General features: G+C 49.4%; 1 pseudogene; it reads left to right on the top strand.

The window, feature by feature from the left end:
• LOC135892885 (deleted in malignant brain tumors 1 protein-like) overlaps positions 1-27,448 on the top strand; it is a 70,376-nt pseudogene that overhangs the window by 31,556 nt on the left and 11,372 nt on the right.

The raw sequence follows: 27,448 nt of genomic DNA, 5'->3' as shown, positions 1-27,448 counted from the left end.
TCAGCAAAATAGGGTCTGTCAGGAGCAGGGTGCCAGCCAGAGGCAGACTGATATGTATCCAAAACATCCCTACAAGGAGCACACACAGTTCATTCACACACATGTTCTCCTTTGTCAAGGGCTGGTTGTGTTACAAGTAAGGGTGGCAATACTACCATGCTACTCTTACTTCTTTGCTGCTGCTGGCGGGGGTGCTGTCTTCAGAGCCAGGCAGGCCAGCAAGCAGCTGATGCTCTCCATTGCCCAGCTGTGAAGGCAATGCTGCCACCAGTCACATGATGTTGCCAGGTGATGCTTTTGTTCCTTTTGTGTGTGGGGGGGGGGGGGGAGGGAGAGCTTGTGAATACCTGTGTCCTTAGAAGAATCAACAGTTGGTGTGTGGTCATTTTTTGCTATAAAAATGTCTAGGAAACATCTGTGTAATTGTAATGAAGACCTCCAAAAACCGTTCAAGTTTTTAAAAAAAGACACTTCAACATTGGACAACAGCAAAGTTGTATGTGAGACATGTGCAGCACATTTCTCCATTGCTAGAAGCGGTCATAATGACATTGCCCAACACCTTCAAAGCAAGAAACACAGAGATGCTGATAAAAGTAAGTGTTTAACACCAAGTGTTTCAGGATTTTTTCTGAGGTAAGACACAGAAGCTAAAAAAGTTTTTGCCAGTGAGGGAGTGTTTGCTTACCACTCAGTGCATCACAGACACAGTTTCCGGTCTAGTGACTGTACATCACAATTAATTAGGAAACTATACCAATCTAAGTTTTCATCTGCTTGCACAAAATCTGAGGCAATCACTTGCAACGTCTTAGCCCCTTTATCCATTGAAAAAATGCAGCTTGAGTGGTCCTTTATTATGCTTAGTGTGGATGCATCGAACAAAAAGGAGCAAAAACTATTTCCTGTTCTTATACGGTATTTTCTCCCACTGGGTGGAGTTTGCACAAAAATTACTGACTTTTCATCTCTACCCAGGGAACCATCAGATTTGCAGTGTGCATTCATCCAGCAAGTGATCGAGAAGTACTCTCTTAGTGACAAGATTGTTGGAATTTGTGCAGCCAACACCAACATTAACTTTGGGGGTGCCAGACGTTGTGGGAAAAACAATTTGTGGTGAAATCTCCAGGCCAATTTAGGAAAAGAGATCTTCAGTATTGGGTGCGGTGCACATATTGTGCATAACTCCGAACTGATTGTCTGCCTTTAGATGTGGAGATCTTTGCTGGAAAGGTTTACAAATACTTTCAGATCTACACAGTGCGTGTTGAAGAGCTGAAAGACTTCTGTGGATTTATTGAAATTGAGTATACCAAATTACTAGAGCATGGCAGCACACGCTTCCTCTCATCGAGACCAGCAACACAGGATTTTCTCAATTTTGATGGGCTTAAAGCATATTTTCTTTCTCAAGCTAAATGCCCAACACTGCTACAGAAGCTCTTTGATGATCCTGCCACTCAACTGTGGCTTCTATTTGTCAGCAGACAAAACTGCCATGTTCCAAAACATAACAGAGATGATAGAGAAAAACGATGTGTCAGTGACAGAAGTGGCACTGCAAATACATTCCCTGCACGTTAACTTATCAGAGAGGCTTGGAGAAAGATTTGTCACAACGGAAGTGAAGAACCTACTGCACACTCTTGTAGAATGCAGGCAAATGAAAGAAAAGGAGTTTTACGATGTAGTTGACAATTTTTACACAACGTGCCTGTCCTACTTAGAGCACTGGAGACCTGCCTTTGAGTGCACCGAAAAGTTTGAGTGGGCTTTGCTAAGGAATATGCCGCCGTGGGAGCAACTGCAAGTCAGCCTCGCTGCATGCCACATCAGAATTCCCACCTTAAATATGTTGTATGAGAATCATCTCTGACAAGGGGTCCAGTGCAAAATCAATTGTCTCCAGTTGTCTTTCAGTCTGGAACCATCAGAGAACGCCCATCACCGAAAGGTGGCAGAAGATTTTTCGAGAGAGATTGACCGTAATGCAGTACAAAACGCAGATCTAGCCAAGGCTGTGGAATTTGTGCTGTCTCTGCCTGGTACTACAGTGCCTGTTGAATGTGTCTTTTCAATTATTAATGATGTGTGGTCTCCTGAAAAATCACATCTGAATATCTCCACCATGAAGGCTGTCTTGTGTGTGCGAGTTAACTCTTCTCTAGACTGTACTGCATTCTATGACAAGTTGTACAGTTTTAGTCACAAAGCACAATACATCATACTTAGTACATAAAGTAGACACTCTATAAGCTGTATGAAAGGCATTCTTTTCAACTTGATATATATTTTGAAGCATATGAATTTGCCGTTGTAATTCAGAGATTCTTGATTAATATGTATATCTCGCAACATGGTGGTTTTAACATACACACAGCTATCATTACCTTGAAATAGTGGGTGTCCTGTCAGGGTAGTTCCTTGTCCCCTACCCTCCCAGCAAACATTGTCATGAACAGTGACAACTTCCCCTGGCTTCAGTTTATGTATACACTGAAGCTGTGGAGGTTCTAACGGCCAAAATGTCCATTGATTCCCTATCCCCATCCTAATGTCGGGTGTTATTCCAGGAGCACTAACAACAAATTGGCTAGGCATACCAGGTGGTCTAATCTCCCAGACATCATGGGGAATAATCCAGTACCACATGCATCCTCCCCATGGACCCGGCAGGGTTCGGTATGTGGGAGCCCACATCCCTCCTACCGGCCCATATGCTTGGGAGGAGCATTTTGTGTATACACAACTCCATCCTGAAAATCTCCAAGTATGTCTCCATGGCCACACAGCAGATGGCATTCCTGAGGTATCTGTAAGGGCAGTAGGCTATGCCTCATGCTCCAGATCACTCTGAATGGCCATCAGCTGGTCATTCAGGAAATCTTGAATTCTGAACATGCCAAATCCCACTGCAATACCTTCCCAGCCTCAGTGATCTTCAATACCATCTCTGTCAACAGCTCCTGATTATTAACTAAGGGTGGAAATAACATGTAATTCATCAACTCCAGCTTGCACCTGGGTCAGCTGTGCTCCAGAAATAAGACCAGTGGCCTTTTCTAGTTGCCCCAATTTCTCATCATGTTCTTGGCTCTTAAAAATATTCCAAATTGCTGCTGCACTATTAGCCCCATCCCATAGGGATCTGGTCAAGTCCCTCTTCTTTCTAGAGGAACTAACCCAGGCACTCTGTTGGGCTAATCTAATGGCAGCTCCCTGTGAGCAATTTGGGATCTGGAAACTGGATAAGGTCAATGTAAATTTGACAGTCCCTAGTATAGTATTAATCACAGTCCATCGATATCCTAATACATCTCTCTTTGCCGTAGTACTATACCACATCTGTTGGTTGTACACCTTTATATACTTCCGGGAGGCATTAATATTAATGGCATAAGGGGGGGGGGTATATTGCAATAGAGTACAGGTTACATTATCAGTCACTGGAATAATTTCAATACAGGTAAAATTTCCGGTGGCAGAACAAACTCTTTGGGTATTCATTAAATTATTCACTAATTGGGTGACTAAATAACAATAAGGGCCTCTTTCATCTAACACATTGCAAACTCCAGGGACAGCCATCATATTTACTTCACTATAGAACCCATCAATTTCAATTACAGATTATTGGGGTTCATTTGTAGTGATATCATATACTTTTATCTCCTCTGACCAGTTTTTTTCCACTCAATTGTTCGCTTATATGGGATATCCTGAACCTTAAAAATAATTTTTTACCCAAACAATATTTAAATAAATCACTAAAGAGTGAAGGCCTTGGCCATTGGTTTTATCAAATATATGGCATTGTCTGTATTTGGATGTATTACAGGGGTAATAGTGTAATGGAGGAGATGGCAGGGGCACTGGCAACAAGGTGCCTTTGGTACTTGTCATTTAAAATCCAATTAGGGAGGGCAATACATGCTGAAGGACTTATCCAAAACAAAGGGTGCAGTCTGTAGAATAAACCCCCAAATCCAATCAATACATTCCCCAGCATGGGTCCCACAAGTTTCTTCCTGCCAGTGTATAATTCTTTGTTTCTTTACCAGGGTCAGTTCTTGATGTCTTTTGTAGGCAGGAATCCCTGGACTTTGGTGGTTTCAATGGAGCGAGTGCTTCTTCTTCTCTTTTCCTGAAACAGTCGTAATTCAGCATCATACAGGGGAGAGGTTACCAGCACATCACTCTATAATGGTTTTGCTTCTTCTAGAAAAATCCAAAGGCACAGTAGGTCTGTCAGTGGACAAGGGAGAGGTTACTAGCACTTCACCTTGTCCTTTTTCCCTGCTGTCCAGAAGGCACAGCAGAGCTAGGAGGAGAAATAGGCTAATCATCAGTAGGAGAATCCTCCCGAGGTGGAGGGGTCTTTTTTTCAGTGCGAAGCATGGGTCCAGGCAGGTAGTCCATGGCACTTCATGGCAGTGTTGGTGGTTAACAGGACTTGGAAAGGGCCCTTCCAGCATGGAGCCAGGGCAGTCTTTCGCTGATGGACCTTTACATAGATCCAGTCTCCTGGTTCCAAGGAGTGGCAGGGCTGCTAGGGTCTTTGGGTAGCGCTTCTTTACCTGTGAGAAAAGAAATCTAACACATTTCATTAATGCCTGGCAGTGGTTTGCAGATCTCATAGCTGCTTGGGTACATTCAGGCCCCCCCTTTTTCTTGGTTGTCAGCCAAGTCTTAGCTGTGAGCAGTGTCCTTGAACGGGGCCAGCATCTTATCTTTGGACTGAGCTTGCTAGGTATTTTTTTCCCAGTTAATTCGTTCTGTTCTTTTTCCTTCTCCCCTTCTTGGCTTCTTTTAACCTACAAAGGAAACTTCCACTCTTCACTCATACACCTTTTCCCAACAATGAACACATACACATTGCCATTATACAGTACCTTAGTCTTATTATTCAATGTAAGCCACATATACCCTTCCAGTAAAATAACTTTATTACAGAGCTTTGGAGCAACAAGCCAGGACGAGCACACCCACTTTTGAGGAATTCACTCAGTACAACCTCTGGTGTCCAATAGCTTTCCTCCCTCCCCAGCCCTCTGGCTAGAAATCTGAGGTAGCCAGAAGGATCCCATGTGCAATATGGGGAGTGGGTTAACCTTTCATGTCCTTGCTTCCAAAGACTGTTGGTATGCAAATTTTAACAACAATTTTTTCAATTAAAAGATCTGGCCAATGAAATTTCTTTTTTTCTTACTTAAGCAAATGTATTAGACTTTAGTATATCACATTTTCCTGATATTATCCAAACTCTTTGTATTCCACGTTGAATAAAACAAGTAGCTGATTTTTTATTTAACCCTGCTATTTAATTTTGAACTAGACTGTCTTATGAAAATATTAAACCCAACAATTCTGGCCACAAGACAAACGCCACAAGACAGAACATAGAACACAGAACATAATTCCTATTGTGCCAGTAAATGCATGGTACATTCAATGCTGTTCAGCTGGCATCCGTTTTCTCTGATTATCTGAAAGACAAAAGAACAGAGGTCTACCCCTTCTGGGGTAGTCAGTCATTGCTTAAAATATTTCCTTTATATACACATACTCTTGTTGATTTCAGGCAAAACAGAGGAATTACCCCATATTTTCTTGTATTTGTTTCATAGGCAGCACAGGTTTCAATGTCTTCTATCTTTATCATTTAGGTAATTTACATTAATACAGATGCTTTCTGGCTTGCTTCTGGATCCAAAGCTATCCACAACTTAAAGATTCTTACTTAAAAAGGGAAACAATTAACTTTCCCAGACTTTTGATTGCCTTTTACTTCTAACTCCTGCTTTCAAACACACAGTGATCTGAAAGAAAACACTACTTATAGTGCCCCTTAGAGCCTAATAGGATTTTAATTAAATAGCATGGTAGGTTTGCATTTCTTTTACCCCTGCTACAATATACACTGCACATGTTCTGGGGAAAATGCACATTTCCTCCATAATTTAACTTCCACAACACTAGTCACATTAATTTCTACACAAGGTGTAACTGTTTCTTTTATGCTTACAAAATCTCCATGCACCCCTAGTAAAGTGACAGCTCAACCACACAGAGCCAGGGGCACTGTCCTTCTCTCTCTTTACCAGATCTTTTATCTGCTATTTTGTTACCCAAAAACAAATTCAAATCTTTTATTCTCCTGGCTTTGACTACCCTGCTGCAGCCACAACCTTTGGTCTTTATTTAAAACATTTCAAAGACACCAAGAACTTTCCTCTTTAGCATTTTACAAAGTTCAACTGCTTGATTCTCTCTAGCAACTACAGAATTAACTTCTCACTCTCTTTCCTTAAAATATTTGCTTGTCTCCCAAAACGACACCCAATCAACTCAGATTTTACCATTCCAATTATTGTCCTGGGGATTTGAAATCCCCATGCTTATAATTACGTACTCCTTTCCTTCCACTATGCCCTCAAAAGTTTCCAACCTGTTTCCAAATACTCTGTTGCCTGCCCAATTGGGCCCGATCCTGCTTTTCTCACTGAAGCGTCCCTTCCATGAGCACCAGCTTGTTTCACTACCAATTTAGCTAGCACGATGGGCTTCTCAACTAGCCCCCATGCTTTCTGGTCTCTTCCCTTAAACATTCTTACTCACAAGGCTACCCGAGTCCTCCCTCATGAGGCTTGCCACCTGGGCAAAAACACATGGCCCATTGGCGTTTAACTATTAAATTTTCTCTTGTGGCAAACACATTGCTGTTACGGCATATGCTGAGCACAAATGGTTAAATTTTGACAAGACCCTGAAGGACTGGTACTTGCTTAGCCAGTGCTTCCTTTTCTGCCTGGAAGTCCTGTCTCAAGGCTTGCAACTTGCCCTGGGCGTAGGTTTGAGTTGCTGCCTGGTTCATGATCTATACTCTAATTGCTCAATTCTAGTTATCGAGTACACATCTCTTCCCTTTTCTCCAACTTCTCTATTGCCCAGTCCTGCTACGACTGGGGGTAGATCCACCTGACACCCTTCCCAGTCAACCGGGGTGGAGAGAGGAATGCTAAACCCCTCTCCGGTTCTCAGACTTACTGCAGCTGAGAATGGGCACACTTTTAATCATGCAATCCTCAACATATAACACCAACAATACCAAGCAAAGCAAACATAAAATAACAAGGGCAAAACAAATAGATGGTGTGCATTCTGCAGGGCTCCCCCTTTCTCAATTTCCCACCAAAACTGACAGATTTCTGTTACCAATCTATCCCTCATGTCAGGTGATCAGGCTGACACCGCAGGATCGTTGGGGGAAAATAAAGAAAACACACCATATGACGGAATTTTAAAGCTTCATTAATAAAATAATAAAACAACAACAGAGAGTGTTGGGAACGCTCCCACATCACTCAGGGGGAAAAAAAACATTAATGCCCCAAGCTCTAAGCTACTTTCATACTCACACACGTACGTCCAGACTGGCCATGTTTGTGTATAACGTCCAGAGAAGGGGGAGAGGTGAACGGGAGATTATCCTGTATACAGCTTGCCCAGAATCTCCAACTTGCTTCCGCTCTTGGGAGGGCTGTTCTTTTACACCCTGGGGTCTCCTGCGGCGTCTCTTTCAGAGATTCCAGTCCAGGCAGGCTGCCTGTGGCTTCTTCAGTGTCACCAAACCACACCGGCTCCAAGGTCGCAAAGGCAGACTGTTGGATCTCACTGGACAGTTAAGCTTTGCAAATGTAATCTCAGTCCTGTAACTAGTATTGCCTTTGGTTTGCCTCTGTCTATATTTTTTCACAGCCAGCTGGGGCCGAAAGCAGTTTTTCTTTGTACTTGGCATGGTCTGCATTGATTCTTGACCTTGAATGCAGAGCAGCTCTCTCTTTATCTCTGGGCCAAGTTGAATTTCAAATTAACCCGTTCCTTTCCTCAATAGACAAATTGCTCCCATTGTGTGTCCGAGGCTTTTTTGGTGATTAAAAGCTCCTCTGAGATGTATGATCTTATCTAGATTGAAGGTACCTTCTAGTGGGCATTGTTTAGATGGATTTTCACGCGTGTAAAGATTCCAATGTCTAAATACCTGCAGATTCTAGGACCATAATTTACGTACATATAATATGCTGGGGTACCCTTAGGGGGTGAGGGAGAATGCTTAGACTGATCCCCACCCATTTTCCAATCACACACAGGGAGAACACCCTGTCCGCTAGTGGCTCATAAACTAAGGGCACTCACACAGAAGAGGTTAACGAGGATGGCCATGACCCTCCTACACATCCCTTCAGCAAAGAGCGTTGGCTAGTCTCCGAGAGACGGCCCCGCTTACTCTCATTGCTTCCAGTGAGATGATCAGATGTCAGTGGCTCACATGGAGAGAAAAAAGGAGGGGAGTTGGGTTCACAGAATCCTAGACCCAGGCAGCTCCCTCGCCAGACGATGCCAGCCAGAGGCAGCCCACCGTGGGTCGGATCCTTTACCGATCCTCTAGGCGGAGTCACCAGGCTTGCTTTAGAATATTTCTGGTCACGAGCCAACAGCTTCACAGAATACTCTGGGCGTCTTCTGGTGACTCACATTCACACTAGTGTACACACACACACACGCACACACACACCAAGGCCTCTATTTCTAAATACGACGATGCATCGGTTTTCTCCTCTTTTTATCTTTTTTCCTCCTTTTATTATTTTAACCTGAGGCTGTCACCACCACCCCTCTGTCCAGACTGAATACATCTGTGTTCTTCTCTGAGGGCATTACCACAACCCCTCTGCACCGGTGCATTAACCTAATGCATTTCCATTATGCATTAACCTTATTGGGGGCGGCCAAACTATAGTCCCCAGTACCGCATACAACTGCTTTTATTGAGGGTGGCAAACTAAGTCCTCAGTACCACTTCAAACCAACCTTATTGGGAGTGGCAAAACAGTTCCCCAGTACCGCTCTGCATCTGATCTTGCTGCATAGTCAATAAGTTTGGATGGTGTAAGCCCAACAGGGACAGACGGCCCCACGGACAGTCCTCCTCTGACACCCCAATAGAGATTTCAAAAGGTCTCCTACCTCTATTGTGGCGCCATGGGGTTCGAAGGGGAATGGTCCGCAGCAGTTGCAGCTGTCTCAGCGGGCGTTGCCATCCCGGATGAGCCTCCAAATTGTCGGAGAAAAACAGAGTTCTCGCTCTCTTTTTGGGTGCAGCAAAGTCAGATACTTTATTCTCAAGCAATTGCATAGAGGGAGAGAGTGCACTAGGACACAGGGTTTCCCCTTCCTAGGCAGGTCTCTCTCTAGGTAAACAATTACAGCAAGCATTTATACCTTTTGCTACATACAATAATGAGAAACAGCTGCATTTTGTTTATACATAGATCATCCTGATATCTTATTTTTCACCTTTATTTAGACTCTAGTCTACATTCCATACTTATCTACACAAGGTCGCAACAACTTCTCACAGAGTTCTTTCCCACTCGCCTCACACAATCCTCGCTTCTTCAAATTTCGCGTTATTAGGGTTACAGCTAGCCTGACTCTTGCTCACAGAAGAGACTGTTTGCATTGAAATCCCCTTCAAATCCCTGTCAGTTCTTGCTCTACTTCCACACTTACATTGTGTTTTTCTTCTATGTCCGTCACCGAGAAGCCTTCCCAGGCCTTGTTCTTTCATGCATACCAAGTTCTTCTTTTCTTTACAGCACTCTGTGATTGCCTTCTCAGGGCAGTTTTATCAGACACACCTGACTCCTGGCTCCGGGCTCTTTTCTCCTTGCAGTTCCTCTCCGCCCAGTCCCACATACACTCTCTTGTTCACACTCCCTTATCTCCCACACACACTCCCTTGTTCACACTCTCTCTAATTGCGTGATGGAATATTGCAAAGCTTGGAGGTTCATACAAGTGGTAACTGAAAAGGTTAAAAAGCTTGCAAAGGTTACAAAACTTAAAAGGCTATGATAACAATAACTAAAGTTACAAAGTCTGCAAAAAGGTTACAGAACTTAACGATTGAAGTTACAGATCTTACATTTGAGCAGAGGCTTTACATAACACCATCAGTCTTGGTCACATGTGATCTGGGAGCTGAATTCTTTTCCTGGATGATAGCTGGAGCCGTTCATCCTTTTTCTCCATCCAATTTGACGTGAACATGGTCACCGTGTTCCAGACCCGGCAGGTCTCAAACAGAGTCAAGGCTCTTGTAAACATGTTTGTCGTGTAGGGGCCAGCTGCCCACACTAGTGCGGGGAATGTTGTTTGCCTGCCCTCTCCCCATACCAGGAGAGAGGGGAGGGGTAAAGGAATAGTTGGGACCCTGGGACTGAGAGGGCCTCTGGCCAATCAGAGAACTCCAGATTAGGACCAATCGCTAGTAGCCAGCACCCCAAGTCAGTCTGATTGACCGCCCCAGCTCACCCCCACTCCGCCTTCTCCCCTGAGCACGCCGGCGCCGCTACCCTTCTCCCGCCTCCCAGGCTTGCGGCGCCAATCAGCTGTTTGGCACCGCAAGCCTGGGAAGGGAGGAGAATTAGAGCGGGGGCGGTGTGCTCAGGGGAGGAGGCTGAGCGGAGGTGAGCTGGGGTGGGGAGCGGTTCTCCTGCGCGCCCACCCCTGTTACTTGCTGCAGGCAGCACTCCCTGCGCCCCGCTCACCTCCACTCCATTTCCTCCACTGCGCACGTTTTTTGGCACCCTTAACCACTTGGCACCCTAGGTGGCTGCCTAGTTCGCCTAGTGGTTGCACCGGCCCTACCTGAGCAACATAAGTTATACCTCAGCATGTGATAGTGTAGACATAGCCTAAGCTAGTTTCATGTTTTTCAAGTTGCCCCTGCCTTTGGTTCTGTTGTTTGACTAATTCAGACTGGTTTGCTATTTGAATAGCTGTGGCTAGAGTTAAATCTCTCTTCAGTTGTAGCTGTTGTGAAAGGATTTTATCTGTCAACCCAATAACCAGCTTGTCTGTGATATTTTCAAACTTTGCATTCCCAAAATCACAGTTTTCAGCCCATATATGCGGAGATCAGCTTTAAATAAGGTATTTTACACACATCATCGCCTAGTGGCTGAACAGTATAATACTCTTTTGCATCCAATTACAGGACGTGTGGTGTTGTCACACTCCAGGGTCGGGGGACACTATCCCCAGCCAGGCCTGAGGGGAGCAGGGTGTATGGGACCTTCAGCGGTGCAGGCAGTGTGAAAGCAGGTGGCTCGGTTTGGAAGGACTTGTGCAGTGTCACTGGTTCTGACATTGCTCACCAGGTCTTCTCTTTTGCCAGCTACTTAAGACTTCTCTACACTTGAAACATTACAGTGGCACAGTGGCAGCTCGGCAGCTGTAGCGTGTCCATATAGATGCTACCAGTGCTGACAGAAGGGACTCTCCCATCAGTGTAGGCAATCCACCTCCCTGAGAGTCAGTAGCCTGGGTCAGTGAAATATGACGTGCTGCTCAGACCTTTCCCCCCAGTGCATCAAGAGAGGCAGGGGAGAGCTCATTCAGGCCACTGCTTACATCAGCCAGTGTTTGGAGATCCCTGAAACGTCAAGCCATGGAGACAGAGACTTACCTCATGTCTTTGCTTTCTTTCAGCTTCCATGGCAGGATTCTCCATGGCAGGTAAATACGAACATAGGCAGAGGGTTGTGGTCTGTCTGTGTGTGCAGGATACATGCTGCGGTGTGCAGCTAACTCATAAATTGGAGTGAGGAAGGACAAAGAAGAGATTATTTAATCTAGTGGTTCAAATATAGAGCTGGTGACCTGGGTTCAAATCCTGCCTCCACCAAACTCACCCTGCATTTCCTCACTACGTGCCTCAGTTTCCCCACCCATGAGTTGTTAACAATGCGGGCTGTGTAGCAGAGCACAGGGCATCCTGGATTTCAGGTGCCAGTCAAAATACCCAGGCCACCCAGCATCTCAAGGGCTCACCCTTGCCTAGTAAGTCTGAGTGAAATTTGGGCTCTGTCAGTTCCTGGCTGGGCCACGTCAGCTGGGGGTATGATATGCCCCCAACAGATAGTTTTGCCTTTAGTTATTGCTAGACCCATTTCAGCTCAGCTTTGGCTGCAGCTGGTGCGTGGCCCCAACCTCTCCACCGGGCAAGTGGAGGTGCTGTGTACTGACACCAGGCCACTGTGATGCTAGCTGAGGCCTGTCAGAAGTGGGGGTGGGGTGTCAGAAGCTGGGCTGCCATGGTGCCATCACCACAGGAGGGTGCTCAGTTCAGCACGGGCCCAGCCCTGTCTGTCTGGGTGCTGTGGAATATAGAGGAGCCGAGTCAGCCCCAGTGGAGGCTTTTGGATAAGCAGAACTACACCCCTACGAAGCTGCTGCTGTTGGCTTTGGTCAGGCAGGGGCGTCGGGGCGCAGACAGGGAGGGAGCCCAGGCAGGGGCAAAGGGCAGTTCAGTCTCCTGACCAATTACGCTCTTTGCCCCTCGGCTGGGAGCCGCTCAGACTGAGGGCTGGCCTGGCCTGCACACACCTGTCCTGTCATGGAGGGGAATTAACCCCAGCAGCTCATTTCACATTTTGGGCATCAGAGAGCTGCAATGGCTGCGACTTCCACTCACTACCAGCTTGGACCCAGGGCCCCAGACGTAAAAGCCCAGTGCCTGTTCCCCCCACACCAGCCACTGCCCCTGCCTGAGTTGGGGAACTGGTGCCCTCCAGGGGAAAAGCTCCAGGTCTCCTTCCCCCAATATACTGCGTCAGCTCATCCCCCTCGCACAGACTGTACTGGAGCAAGCATCTGCTGGAGGGAAACACCCTGTGTCCCATTCTCCATCCCATGAATCAGCCATTTCCCCATGCCTGGGGCTAGATCAGAACTGGTGACCTCCAGAGAGGAACCCCCCAGTGTCCCGTTTTCAGCCTCCCTGAGCCAGCCAGTCTGCCACACTGGGACTGAATGGGAGCCAGGGCAAACTATAGGGAAGAAGCCCCATATTCCTTTCCTCTAGCCCATCCCTGAGTGTTTATCCCCTTGGAGTATTTGCAGACTCGGGCATCCGAGAACTAACTCAGCTCCGACTGGTGAATGGCCCAAGTCACTGTGCTGGGAGAGTCGAGGTGCTTCACAACCAGCAGTGGGGAACCGTGTGTGATGACAACTGGGATTTAAATGAGGCCAGAGTTGTGTGCTGGCAGCTGGGCTGTGGGACGGCATTATCAGCCCCACGTGGGTCTCAGTTTGGACAGGGAACTGACCGTATCTGGCTGGATGAGGTTAACTGCACAGGGATAGAAGCTGCCCTCTCCGATTGCAGGGCTCGGCCTTGAGGAGAGCATAACTGTAACCATGTGGAAGATGCCGGTGTTGAGTGCTTAGGTAAGCCTCACCTCTTCTGTTACAGTGGGTGCTTCAGGGAGTGGATGAGGAAGTTTTCAGCGCAGCCCCTGGTGCCCCATCTGAGTTCCTGTGCCCCAGCCCAGTGCTAAGGGCCTGTACTGAAGGGAGCATGATGGGAACACATTTAGCCAATGTTACCCTTCGCACACATGGGATTGGACACTGTCAGGGCCAGTAACACGGTGGTTTTGCCTAGTGGTCAGAACCAGGGTGGCATCGGGATCATGGTTGGACGTCACACCAAAGGTGAAAGACAGAAATAGAGTCAGAAGCCTTGCCCAGGGGCAAGCCACTGTCAGAGTTTGTCACTGGACTTAGGGTGAGGAGCCAGGAACAAGAGGTAGTAACGGGAGCAAGGAGCAGGAACCGGGTGAGGAGGCAGGAACCTGGTGCCTGGGGTCTGTCCAATCAGCAGTCAGCTTCTAGTCACCTGCCCCGGTGGGTGGGCCTCTGCTGGTGGGCCATTAGCTACAATTCCCTCATCTCATCGTGCTGGGACACGTAAGGCTGTAGTTCAGGGACCTCGGTTTGAGGCCTGTAGTGCATGGGAGATGCCTAATTCTTTCCCATTTCCTGCATAAACAGCATATTGCCCTCTGGGGCAGGTCTCTGGCCTGTGCTACCCAGGAGGGCACACTAGCTGGTCACAGTGGGCACTTTGGGCCTTGGGAATCTATGAATCCTGCTGATCAGATTCAGTGTCAGATGGAGCCTGCAGCCATTCACAAGGAGTAGGGACCCCATTTTCCTGGCCAATTAGCATCTAAGCTGATGAACCTTTAACATTTGGCACCATTGTGAATAGATGCAGAATTCTTCCCCGTGTCCTCCCTAAATGACTGGGCCAGATTTCTCTCGCCTATTTCTCAGCTGCACCCCAGCGGTGGCTGCATATCAGTGGTGGGGAGTGAAACCCTGATAGGCGGTAGCTGTGTGTGGAGGCTGTTCAGACACGTCAGTGGGAGGTGCTACATTCCCCAGCATCACTACTGATCAGATGCACAGGAACCTCCCTGAGTGTTTATTCTCTTGGGGTATTTGCAGACTCTGGCATCTCAGAAGAGGCTCAGCTCCAACTGGTGAACGGCCCAAGTCGCTGAGCTGGGAGAGTCAAGGTGCTTCACAACCAGCAGTGGGGAACCGTGTGTCATGACAGCTGGGACATAACTGATGCCAGAGTCGTGTGCAGGCAGCTGGGCTGTGGGATGCCATTATCAGCCCCAGGAGGGACTCGATTTGGGCGAGGATCTGACCGTATCTGGCTGGACAAGGTTCAGTGCAAAGGGACAGAAACTGGCCTTTCCGAATGCAGGGCTCGGCCTTGGGGAGACAATAGCTGTCACCATGGAGAAGATGCTGGTGTTGTTTGCGCAGGTAACCCTCATCCATCACTGTGCGTTTTGCAGGGAGCAGGGTAGGAAGCTCATTATAGGGCATTGTCCCCTCACAGCCATTACTAACCCCAGCATGGTGCTTGGGGCCTGTGCTTCAGGGAGCTATATGGCGGTTGCTGTAGGGGGCGCTCTCCTCTCTCACTCTGTGGTGGCCCTAATTCCCCTCTGCGGATCTATAGGCCTGTGCTGCAGGGAATGGCATGGGGGCTTAGTAGGGGGCGCTCTCTCCTTGAAGTCAGTGCTGGCCCCTGTGCCCCAGTACGGGGACAAGGGGCCTGTGCTGCAGGGAGGAGGGCTGGGTGTCAGTAGGGGGCACTCTCCCTTTGCAGTTGTGCTGGACCCAATGCACCAGTGTGGTGCCATCGTCCCTAGTATGAAGAAGCCTTGCTTGTGCCCGCTGGGGGCCAGCTCTCCAACTCTGACAACTCCAACTGCAGCGAATACCAGCGCCAGGAGTGAGGGTGTAAATCTGCTCCCCAGAAGGTTCCTGCCAGCGGTGCGGGGGGTGATCTTTTTAAGTGCTCTAGTGGGAGCAGTAGGTCAGACTGCCATCCAGTCTCCCCAACCAGGTGACAGCTGGCTGGGAGGGGGGTGGACAAACTTCAACATTACCCAAGTGATTAGCCTGGTCAGTGGTGGGGAGCATAGGCACCAACTTTTCCCCACGCTGGTGGGAGCTCGCGCCCCCCACTCCGACTCCATCCCCGCCTCGCCCCCTCCCGCCCCGATTCCAACCCCTTCCCCAAAGTCCCCGCCCCAACTCCACCCCTTCCATGCCCCTATTGGACCCCTTCCCCAAATCGCGGCCCACCTCCTCCCCTGAGCGCGCCGTGTGCCCGCTCCTCCCCCCTTCCTCCAAGCGCTTGTTGCGCAAAACAGCTGTTTCACGGCGGGAAGCGCTAGGAGCTAGGGGAGGAAAGCGGGCACGCGGCGCGCTCAGGGGATGAGGCGGAGCGGAGGTGGGGGTGAGCTGGGGCGGGGAGCTGCTGGTGGGTGCAGAGCACCCACCAATTTTTACCCATGGGTGCTCCAGGGCTGGAGCACCCATGCAGTGGGCGCCTATGGTGGGGAGCCCTTGAAAGGCAGTGGCTGTGTGCAGAGACTGGTCACACCCATCGGCGGGAGACGCTACGTTTCCCAGCGACACAGGAGCTCAGATGCACAGGAACCTCCCTGAGTGTTTATTCCCTTGGGTGTTTGCAGACGCTGGCATCTCAGAAGTGGCTCAGCTCCGACCGGTGAATGGTCCGAGTCGTTGCGCTGGGAGGGTCGAGGTGCTTCGCAACCAGCAGTGAGGAACCGTGTGTGATGACAGCTGGGACCTACAGGATGCCGTAGTCGTGTGCAGGCAGCTGGGCTGTGGGACGGCGTTATCAACCCGCGCCGAGGCTCACTTTGGGCCAGGATCTGACCCTATCTGGTTGGTTAATGTCAACTGCACAGGGACAGAAGCTGCCCTCTCCAATTGCAGGGCTCGGCCTTGGGGAGATAGTAACTGTACCCACAAAGATGCCGCTGTTGTGTGCTCAGGTAACCCTCCTCCATCATGTCACTGAGGGTGGTGCAGGGATCGGGCTGGGAAGCTTTCAGCACAGACCCAGCTCTCCTGTCTGAGTCAGCGCTGACCCCAGTGCCTCAGCATGGTGCTAAGGGCCTGTACTGCAGGGAGCCGGTTCGGGGTCACAGTAAGTGTTGCTCTTCCCATGGTGTCAGCACTGACCCCATTTCCCCCACACAGTTCTACAGGCCTGTGCTGCAGGGAGCGGGATGGGGGCTCAGCCGGGGGCGCTCTCACCTCGCAGTCAATGCTGGCCTCAGTGTCCCAGCACAGCACTTAGGGCCTGCGCTGCAGGTACCAGCACATGCACCTCAGTGAGAGACCCTCCCCATCGCTGATCGCGCTGATCCCCCTGCCCCACTACAGCACAATGGGGCGCTGGGTAACCATAGATCCCATTTGCAGGATTTGGTGTCGAATGGAGCTTGCAGCCACTATGGGTCCCTTTTTGAAGTATGAGGTTCCTATCCCCGTCACTTTGGGTGATTTCCATCTCAGCTAATTTGCCTGAACCTGTAATATCCCCCACAGTGTGGCTGGAGACAGGGTTCTTCCTCACTCCCTCTCCTACAGCCCATGAGTATCTGTGTCCGGTCTCTCAGCTGCCTTATTCCATCCCAGAGGTGGCTGCATATCAGAGGTGGGGAGTGAGTCCTTGATAGGCAGGCGCTGTGTTTAGAGGCTGTTCAGACCTGTCAGTGGGAGGTGCTAAGTTCCCCAGCGTTAGTAGCAATCACATGCACAGGAACCTACCTGAGTGTTTATTCCCTTGGGGCATTTGCAGACTCAGGCATTTCAGAGCAGACTTCGCTCCGACTGGTGAACGGCCCGAGTCGCTGCGCTGGGAGAGTCGAGGTGCTTCACAACCAGCAGTGGGGAACTGTGTGTGATCACAAATGGGATTTAGCTGCGGCCAGAGTCGTCTGCAGGCAGCTGGGCTGTGGGCCGGCGTTATCAGCCCCAGGCAGGGCTCACTTTGGGTGAGGATCTGACCCCATCTGGCTGGATGACGTTGACTGCACAGGGACAGAAGCTGCCCTCACCGAATGCCGGGCTAGCCCTTGGAGAGACCATAACTGTCACGATGGAGAAGATGCCGGTGTTGTGTGCTCAGGTAACCCTCCGCCATCCCGGTGGATGCTGCAGGGAGTGGGGTAGGAGCTCAATAGGGGGCAGTCAGTTCAGAGCCCAGTGTAACAGCGCTTTGCAAGAGGCCTGTGCTGTAGGGACAGCGTGCGGGCTCCTGAGAGACTGCTCTGCCTTCGCAGTCAGTGCTGACCCCCATGTGGGTGAAGGGACTGTGCTGTAGGGAGCAGTTTGGGGACCACACAAGGGAGCCTTTCCCCTGGAGTTAGTGCTGACCCCAGTGTCCCAGCACAGCACTTAGGGCCTGCTCTGCAGGGAGCAGTACGTGCACCTCAGTGAGAGACCCTCCCCGTCACTGATCGCTCTGATCCCCCTGCCCCACTACAGCACAATGGGGCACTGGGTAACTGTAGATCCCATTTGTGGGATTTGGGGTCGAATGGAGCCTGCAGCCGCTCAGAGGCAAGAGAAACCTGGGATCCCTTTATGAAGTGTGGGGCTCCTCCCCACATCACTCCTGGTGATTTCCATCTCAGCTAATTACCCTTGAACCTGTTATATCCTCCAAACTGTGACTGGAATCATGGTCCTTCCTCACTCCCTCTCCTTCACATCCCATGAGTTTCTGTGCTTTGTCTTTCATCTACCCTGTTCCAACCCAGAGGTGGCTGCATGTCAGTGGTGGCGAGTAAACCCCTAACAGGCAGTTGCAGAGGCTGTTCACAGCCCTCAGTGGGAGGTGCTACTTTCCCCAGGGTCACTAGTGATCAGATGCACAGGAACCTACTTGAGTGTTTATTCCCTTGGGGTGTTTGCAGACTCAGGCATTTCAGAACTGGCTCAGCTCCAACTGGTGAACAGCCCGAGTCGCTGCGCTGGGAGAGTCGAGGTGCTTCACAACCAGCAGTGGGGAACCGTGTGTGATGACAGCTGGGATTTAACTGAGGCCAGCGTCGTGTGCAGGCAGCTGAGCTGCGGGACGGCATTATCAGCCCCGGGGGGGGGGGGTCTCGATTTGGAGGAGGCTCTGATCCCATCTGGCTGGATAATATTCACTGCACAGGGACAGAAGCTGCCCTCTCCGAATGCAGGACTCAGCCTTGGGGAGACAATGACTGTGACCACGGAGAAGCTGCTGGTGTTGTGTGCTCAGGTAACTTGCATCCGTCACTGTGGGTGTTGTGGGGAGCGGGATGGGGACTCACTAGGGGACGCCCTGCCCTCACAGTCAGTGCTGAACCCAATGCCCCAGCACAGCACTTAGGGCCTGCACTGCAGGGAGCAGTACGTGCACCTCAGTGAGAGAGCCTCCATGTCGCTGATTGCTCTGATCCCCCTGCCCCACTACAGCACAATGGGGCGCTGTGTAAACGTAGATCCCATTTGCAGGATTTGGTGTTGAATGGAGCCTGCAGCCACTCAGGGATCCGTTTATGAAGTGTGGGGTTCCTATCCCTGTCACTTTTGGTCATTTCCATCTCAGCTAATTACCCTTGAACCTGTAATATCCCCCACTGCTGTGACTGGAGACGATTTCTTCCTCACTTCCTCTCCTATACAGCCCATGAGTTTCTGTGCCCGATCTCTCATCTACCCTGTTTCACCCCACAGATGGCTGCATGGCAGTGGTGAGGAGTAGGGCTGTCAAGTTATTAAAAAATTAATCATGATTAATCACTCAATTAATCGCGCCTTTACAGAATAGGAGAATACCATTTATTTCACTTTATATTTATTTTTGAGTACAAATATTTCCACTGTAATAAAGAGACAAAAGAAATAGTGTATTTCAATTCACCTCATACAAGTACTGTAGTGCAATCTCTTTATCAGGAAAGTTGAACTAACAAATGTAGAATTATTTACAAATAACTGCAATAAAAAATAAAACAATGTAAAATTTTAGATCCTACAAGTCCACTCAGTCCTACATCTCGTTCAGCCAATCGCTCAGTCAGACAAGTTTGTTTACATTTGCAGGAAATAATGCTGCTTGCTTCTTGTTTACAATGTTACCTGAAAGTGAGAACAGGCATTCACATGGCACTGTTGTAGCCGGCGTCGCAAAATATTGACGTGCCAGATGCACTAAAAATTCATATGTCCCTTCATGCTTCGACCACCATTCCAGAGGACATGATGGGTTCTGCTCGATAACAATCCAAAGCAGTGCAGACTGACAAATGTTCATTTTCATGATCTGAGTCAGACGACACCAGCAGAAGGTTGATTTTCTTTTTTGGTGGTTCAGGTTCTGTAGTTTCCGCATTGGAGTGTTGCTCTTTTAAGACTTCTGAAAGCATGCGCCACATCTCATCCCTCTCAGATTTTGGAGGGCACTTCAGATTCTTAAACTTTGGGTCGAGTGCTGTAGCTAGCTTTAGAAATCTCACATTGGTACCTTCTTTGTGTTTTGTCAAATCTGCAGTGAAAGTGTTCTTAAAATGAACAACATGTGCAGGGTCATCATCCGAGATTACTGTAACATGAAAGAAATGGCAGAATGCAGGTAAAATACATCACAGGAGATACACAATTCTCCCCCTAGGATTTCAGTTACAAATTAAATTAACACATTGCTTTTTTAATGAGCATCATCAGCATGGCAGCATGTCGTCTGGAGTGGTGGCCGAAGCATGAAAGGGCATGTGAATGTTTAGCATATCTGGCACATAAATACCTTGCAATGCCACCTGCAAAAGTGCCATGCGAACGCCTCTTCTCACTTTTGGGTGTGTGAGGGTTTACGCCCCTCGTTACAGGGCAGCACGGCCCAGTGGCCAGAGTCCATAGAAGTAGCCCTCGTTGCAGGGCAGTAGGACCTTACTACTGGCTCAGCGGGGGGGTCCTACCAAATCACGCTGAGGTTTACTGGGTGCAAGGTACCAGTCCGTCACCCCACCCACCCCGGGTCGCTTCCTACCGGCTCGGGAGTTGGGGTCTCCCACGAATCCCAGGGTTCTCCGCGGGTCTCCAGGTCCGTCGCCTCCCCTGGTTCCTCCCACAGTAGGGGATCGTGCCGGCATGTAGAAGCCTCCGTTCCCAGCAGCTTCAAGAGTGTTAGCTGGTCCTCTGCAGGAGCTTCCCGGTTAGGTCCTTCCCCTGCGGCCGCCAGCACGGACTGAGCTGAATTCCCTCCTTTTGTACTCCCAGAGCACTTGGAGCATGCCCAGTACGAATGGGGCAGGACTTCCTCCGTGAGAGCTACTGGTCTGACGCCGCTGGGTCTAGTGCGGGGTGGGGCTGCCCCGTCACAGGGTGACATTGCAAATAAGAAGCAGGCAGCGTTATCTCCCGTAAATGTAAACAAACGTGTTTGTCTGAGCGATTGGCTGAACAAGAAGTAAGACTGAGAGAACGAGTAGGCTCTACGCTTTAGATTCGTTTTTTTTTCTGAGTGCAGTTATGTAAGAAAAAAATCTACATTTGTAAGTTGCACTTTCACAATAGAGAGATTGCACTAGAGTACATGTATGAGATGAATTGAAAAATACTATTTCTTTTACCATTTTTACAGTGCTAATATCTGTAATCCAAAATAAAGTACAAGCTGTTTTATCTGACACTTCACCAACTGGAAAGCTCTATAAATCGGCATTTCTGATCTTCATTGAAATGCCAGTTTATAGTCCGGTTGGCGCGGGGCCGGCAGGGGTTTGGGTGCAGGAGGGGGTGCGGAGCAAGGGCTCTGGGAGGGCCTTTGGGTGTGAGAGGGGCTTAGTTCGCAGGAGTGGGTGTGGGGTGTTGGATCCAGGCTCCGGCAACCTGTCCCGGGCTCTGGCTACTCCTAAGCAGAGGCGGATCAGGCGGCTCTGCGTGCTGCCCGCCCCCCGCTCCAGTGCTGACTGCACATCTCCAATCAGCTGGGAACCATGGCCAATGGGAGCTGCGGGTGGAGGGAATGTGCCAAACCCCCTGTCGCGCCTCCGTCCAGGAGCAGCCAGGAGAAGTTGCCGCTTTCAGGGAGCCACCCGAGGTGAGTGGCCCCCGGATCCAGCACCCCCCACTCGGTACTGCTCCCCAACTGCCTGCCCTGAGCCCCCTCCTGCACCCAAACTTCCTCCCAGAGTCCGTGCTCCACACCCCCTCCCGTGTCCCAACCCCCAGCCCCGCACCCGCTCCCGCACCCAAACTCCCTCCCTCTTAGTTGACCGGCATTTTTCATTTACCGGCACCCCCCATATCCCGAACATGACGGATAATAATAAAGTGAGAACGGTACTCATTGTATTCTGTGATGTAACTGAAATCAATATATTTGAAAACAAAGAAAAACATCCAAAATATTCAATAAATTTCAATTGGTATTCTATTGTTTAAAACTGCGATTAATGGTGATTAATTTTTTAAATCACAATTAATCTTTTGAGTTAATCGCATGAGTTAACTGCGATTAATTGACAGGGAGTGAACCCCTAACAGGCTGTTGCAGAGGCTGTTCAGACCCGTCAGTGGGAGGTGCTACGTTCCCCAGCATCACTAGTGATCAGATGCACAGGAACCTCCCTGAGTGTTTATTCCCTTGGGGTGTTTGCAGACTCAGGAATTTCGGAAGTGGCTCAACTCCGACTGGTGAATTGCCCGAGTCGCTGCGCTGGGAGAGTCGAGGTGCTTCACAACCAGCAGTGGGGAACCGTGTGTGATGACAGCTGGGACATAACTGATGCTGGAGTCGTGTGCAGGCAACTGGGCTGTGGGACGGCGTTATCAGCCCCAGCAGGGGCTCGATTTGGGCGAGGATCAGACCGTATCTGGCTGGATGACGTTCACTGCACAGGGACAGAAGCTGCCCTCACCGTATGCAGGGCTCTGTCTTGGGGAGACAATAACTGTAACCACGGAGAAGATGCCGGTGTTGTGTGCTCAGGTAACCTTCAACTACCACCATGTGTGTTACAGGGAGCAGGGTGGGAAGCTCATTACTGGGCATTGTCCCCTCACAGCCAGAGCTGATCCCAGCATGGTGCTTGGGGCCTGTGCTTCAGGGAGCAATATGGCGGTTCCAGTAGGGAGCGCTCTCCTCTCAGACTGTGCTGACCCTAATTCCTCTGTGCGGTTCTATGGGCCTGTGCTGCAGGGAGCGGTGTGGGGGCTCAGCAGGGGATGCTCACACTCTCCCCTTGAAGTCAGTGCTGGCCCCAGTGCCCTAGTGCGGTGCTAGGGGGCCTGTGCTGCAAGTAGGGGGGTGTCAGTAGGGGGTGCTCGCCCTTTGCAGTTGTGCTGGCACTAATGCCCCAGTGCAGTGCCATGGGCCCCTAGCATGAGGAAGCCTGGTCTGTACCCGCTGGGGGGCTGCTCTCCAACTCCCTCGACCACAAGCCACACAAGCCGTGCCCTCTAGGCCTTGCGGGGTGACCTCACTCCAGGTTGGCAATAGGCACAATTCATCCCTCGGCACTCCGAGCGTCCCCCTGCAGGACCCAATCCCTGTCCCACTCGGCATTCACAGCAGTCACAGATCTGCTGCTCCCAAAGAACAGGGCCCCCATCTGACCAGTTCCACCTCCCATCTCTGCCCCAATCAACACACAGTCCTAAATCTCTTCATAGTCACACCAAGGACAAGTGATTTCACAAAGTGTAGAGATTCGAGGAATAGCAAGGAGAAGAGTTGGAAAGAAATAGTTCCATGGCAAATAAAATCATACCATGCTGACTATAGCTTAGACTCATTGAACGAGATACTTTTCTGTCTGGTAGAGCAACATTCACCCCACAGTGCTTCCAGGGTTTCATTCCAGGCTTGGCTGTGATCTCCTGTTCCTGAGACAAACACTGTCAGTTGCCTCCTGGGTGAAAGGGAGCTCTTGTCCCCTCTCCTCTTTCTTTGTAGGTACAGACCATTCTCTCTTCCCAGAGGAGGTCTCTTTTCGGAGACTTGTGCTGAGGGTCCTTTGTCTTTGTAAATTCTCAGGTCCCCACTGGGCCCAGACAGTGAATATAACCTGTCTCCACGGCTGTGCTTTGTTCTATGTGCTGATTGGCTCAGCCGAAGGGATTGCCATGGCGCAGGTGACAAGTTTCACTTCAACACTTCTGGAGCCTCATATTCCACATTTTACATCTCTTTTCAACTATGTCCCATACAAACATCTTGCCCCCATTAGAGTGATCAGTGGGCTGCTGGCTCTTGGTAGAGACCTAACATACCACCTTTGGCGAGCTATTGTGCATATATCTCACCCAGGGGATTCCCATAAAACTCTAGGCAACCCTGTGCCCTCTGCAATTTGGAGTCTAGTTATCTCTGGGCCAGACTCCTCTGCGGCACAATGGGGACCTGGGTAACTGCAGCTTCCACTGGTTGGATTTGGTGTCAACGGAGCCTGCAGCTGCTCACTCAAACTAAAAATCCAGGGCCAATTTCTCAAGAGTCCAGTTCCTAATCACTGTGTTCCGGCGGATTTGCATCTCAGGAAATTAGCCCTGAACCTGTAACTTCCCCAACAGCTGGACACAGGAGATGCAATTCTTCCTCACTTCCTGTCCTACACAGCCTACATATTTCCCTGTCCCGTTTCTCAGCAGCCATGTCCTACCCCAGAAGTGGCTGCATGTCAGTGAGGGGAGTCTTCTTCTTTTGTGTATATCACAAGTCGATATCCATGTAACCCTTCTGCCAGTGGTGTTGGAAGTGACCAGGGCCGGGTTCAATATCTAGGGGTTCCTTTCCAGCAATATAACACAGATCCGGCTTCAGCACCCACCCAGTAACCTGGGACAATTACACACCACCCCTTGGGTGCTTCTACGAGGCAAAACGTCCCCTCCTGCAAGCACAGAGTCTCAATGCAGAACAGAAGCTTTTTTATAAAAGGAGGAAAGCCCCCCACCATTAACTTGGGAAAATGCCACAAACAGGATTTATAACATAAAACTATGAGTAAAACACCTACCCTACAGCATGTTGGGAAGTGTCTTTTGCCTCAGGTTCTTGAGTCGAGCAACCAAAAGTTCCTTTAAGGTGCCCCTCCCATCTCCCTCCAGCGCACCCCACTCACAGTGGTAGTCCTTGATTAGTGAAGACCCAGAGTCTTAGCACAGAAGAATCCCATGCACCGCTACAGGGTGGGGATCGACTGGCTAAGCAGCATAGAATCATAGAATATCAGGGTTGGAAGGGATCTCAGGAGGTCATCTAGTCCAACCCCCTGCTCAAAGCAGGACCAATCCCCAACTAAATCATCCCAGCCAGGGCTTTGTAAAGCCTGGCCTTAAAAACCACCTCCCTAGGTAACCCATTCCAGTGCTTCACCACCCTCCTAGTGAAAAAGTTTTTCCTAATATCCTAAACCTCCCCCACTGCAACTTGAGACCATTACTCCTTGTTCTGTCATCTGGTACCAATGAGACCCATCTAGATCCATCCTCTTTGGAACCCCCTTTCAGGTAGTTGAAAGCAGCTATCAAATCCTCCCTCATTCTTCTCTTCTGCAGACTAAATAATCCCAGTTCCCTCAGCCGCTCCTCATAAGTCATGTGTTCCAGCCCCCAAATCATTTTTGTTGCCCTCCGCTGTACTCTTTCCAATTTTTCCACATCCTTCTTGTAGTGTGGGGCCCAAAACTGGACACACTACTCCAGATGAGGCCTCACCAATGTCGAATAGAGGGGAATGGTCACGTCTCTCGATCTGCTTCAGAATTAATTCCTTGAGGACCTGCTCCATGATTTTTCCAGGGACTAAGGTGAGGCTGACTGGCCTGTAGTTCCCCAGATCCTCCTTCTTCCCTTTTTTAAAGATGGGCACTACATTAGCCTTTTTCCAGTCATCCGGGACCTCCCTGGATCCCCATGAGTTTTCAAAGATAATGGCCAATGGCTCTGCAATCACATCTGCCAACTCCTTTAGCACCCTCGGATGCAGCGCATTCAGCCCCATGGACTTGTGCTCATCCAGCTTCTCTAAATAGTCCTGAACCACTTCTTTCTCCACAGAGGGCTGGTCACCTTCTCCCCATACTGTGCTGCCCAGTGCAGCAGTCTGGGAGCTGACCTTGTTCGTGAAGACAGAGGCAAAGAAAGCATTCAGTACATTAGCTTTTTCCACATCCTCTGTCACTAGGTTGCCTCCCTCATTCAGTAAGGGGCCCACACTTTCCTTGACTTTCTTCTTGTTGCTAACATACCTGAAGAAACCCTTCTGGTTACTCCTAACATCCCTTGTTAGCTGTAACTCCAAGTGTGATTTGGCCTTCCCGACTGCACTCCTGCATGCCTGAGCAATATTTTCATACTCCTCCTAGGTCATTTGTCCAAGCTTCCACTTCTTGTAAGTTTCTTTTTGGGTTTAAGATCAGCAAGGATTTCACTGTTAAGCCAAGCTGGTCACCTGTCATATTTACTATTCTTACTACACATCGGGATGGTTTGTTCCTGCAACCTCAATAAGGATTCTTTAAAATACAGCCAGCTCTCCTGGACTCCTTTCCCCCTCACGTTATTCTCCCAGGGGATCCTGCCCATCAGTTCCCTGAGGGAGTCAAAGTCTGCTTTTCTGAAGTTCAGGGTCTGTATTCTGCTGCTCTCCTTTCTTCCTTGTGTCAGGATCCTGCAGTCAACCATCTCATGGTTACTGCCTCCCAGGTTCCCATCCACTTTTGCTTCCCCTACTAATTCTTCCGGGTTTGTAAGCATCAGGTCAAGAAGAGCTCTACCCCTAGTTGGTTCCTCCAGCACTTGCACCAGGAAATTGGAAGCAGTTTTGCGGAAAAGGACCTGGGAATTACAGTGGACGAGAATCTGGATATGAGTCAGAAGTGTACCCTTGTTGCCAAGAAGGCTAATAGCATATTGGGCTGTATTAGTAGGGGCATTGCCAGCAGATCGAGGGAAGTGATTATTCCCCTCTATTCGGCACTGGTGAGGCCACATCTGGAGTATTGTGTCCAGTTTGGGCCCACCCACCCCCTACAGAAAGGATGTGGACAAATTGGAGAGAGTCCAGTGGAGGGCAACGAAAATGTTTAGGGGGCTGGAGAACATGACTCACAGGAGAGGCTGAGGGAACTGGGCTTGATTCGTCTGCAGAAGAAAAGAGTGAGGGGGGATTTGATAGCAGCCTTCAACTACCTGAAGGAGGGTTCCAAAGAGGATGGAGCTAGGCTGTTCTCAGTGGTGGCAGATGACAGAACAAGGAGCAATGGTCCCAAGTTGCAGTGTGGGAGGTCTAGGTTGGATATTAGGAAACACCATTTCACTAGGAGGTGGTGGAATCTCCATCGTTAGAGATTTTTAAGGCCTGGCTTGATAAAGCCCTGGCTGGGATGATTTAGCTGGTGTTGGTCCTGCTTTGAGCAGAGGGTTGGACTAAATAACCTCCTGAGGTTTCTTCCATCCCTAATCTTTTATGATTCTATGATTCTGCTTCCCCCGGTCTCTCTACTGTGACTTCTGCAGGCCGCTCTCCTGAGGCTCCACCCAGCTCTCAGTGACTGTCAGCTCTTAGTGGGGAAACCTCAGTGCTGAAGCAGGCTGGGCAGAAACACTCTCTCACAGCAGGTGATTTCAGCTCTAGTGATCACTGAAACCAAAAAGACGCCTAATGGAGCCTTAATTAACTCTATCTTTGAAGAGTGGTGAGGGGCAGATTAAACTATGCCTAGACCCCTTACACAGAGCCCACACCCCTCAGCAGGAACACCCATCTCCACCCCCTCTCACTCTTGATAGGGGTCTGGTATCTGAGCCCCCTGGTTAGTGAGTTCAGTTGTGGGTGACCCCCTCAGTCAGGGCAGGCTGAGCACATTTCTGCTGCCCTTTACTCAGACAATCAGGACAACAACATTTCACTCCCCCTGCTTTCAATTTAAGAATTTTATTAAGATGATGTTAAAATAAAATAAAAACTGTACAGTTTAAGCGTAGAAGTTTCTGGTTATCAGGGAATAACATACAGATTATCAAGGGGTGCGAAGTTCAGTTTAGGATCGGATGGCGTAAGGAATACATAATCTGCGATATCCTCAATTGGGGGTAAAAGATTAACGGGTCAAAGTACAGACATCGAGATATGAGGGTATGTTGTTCATATAATGGCTATGTTCAGGTGTGGAGTATAATGAGTGGATACGACGATGAGGATGTA

The sequence above is a fragment of the Emys orbicularis genome, chromosome 21, assembly GCF_028017835.1.
Source record: "Emys orbicularis isolate rEmyOrb1 chromosome 21, rEmyOrb1.hap1, whole genome shotgun sequence".
Lineage (NCBI taxonomy): Eukaryota > Metazoa > Chordata > Testudines > Emydidae > Emys > Emys orbicularis.
Note: the sequence above shows the minus strand (reverse complement) of the source record. Positions and strands in the feature narration are given on the sequence as shown.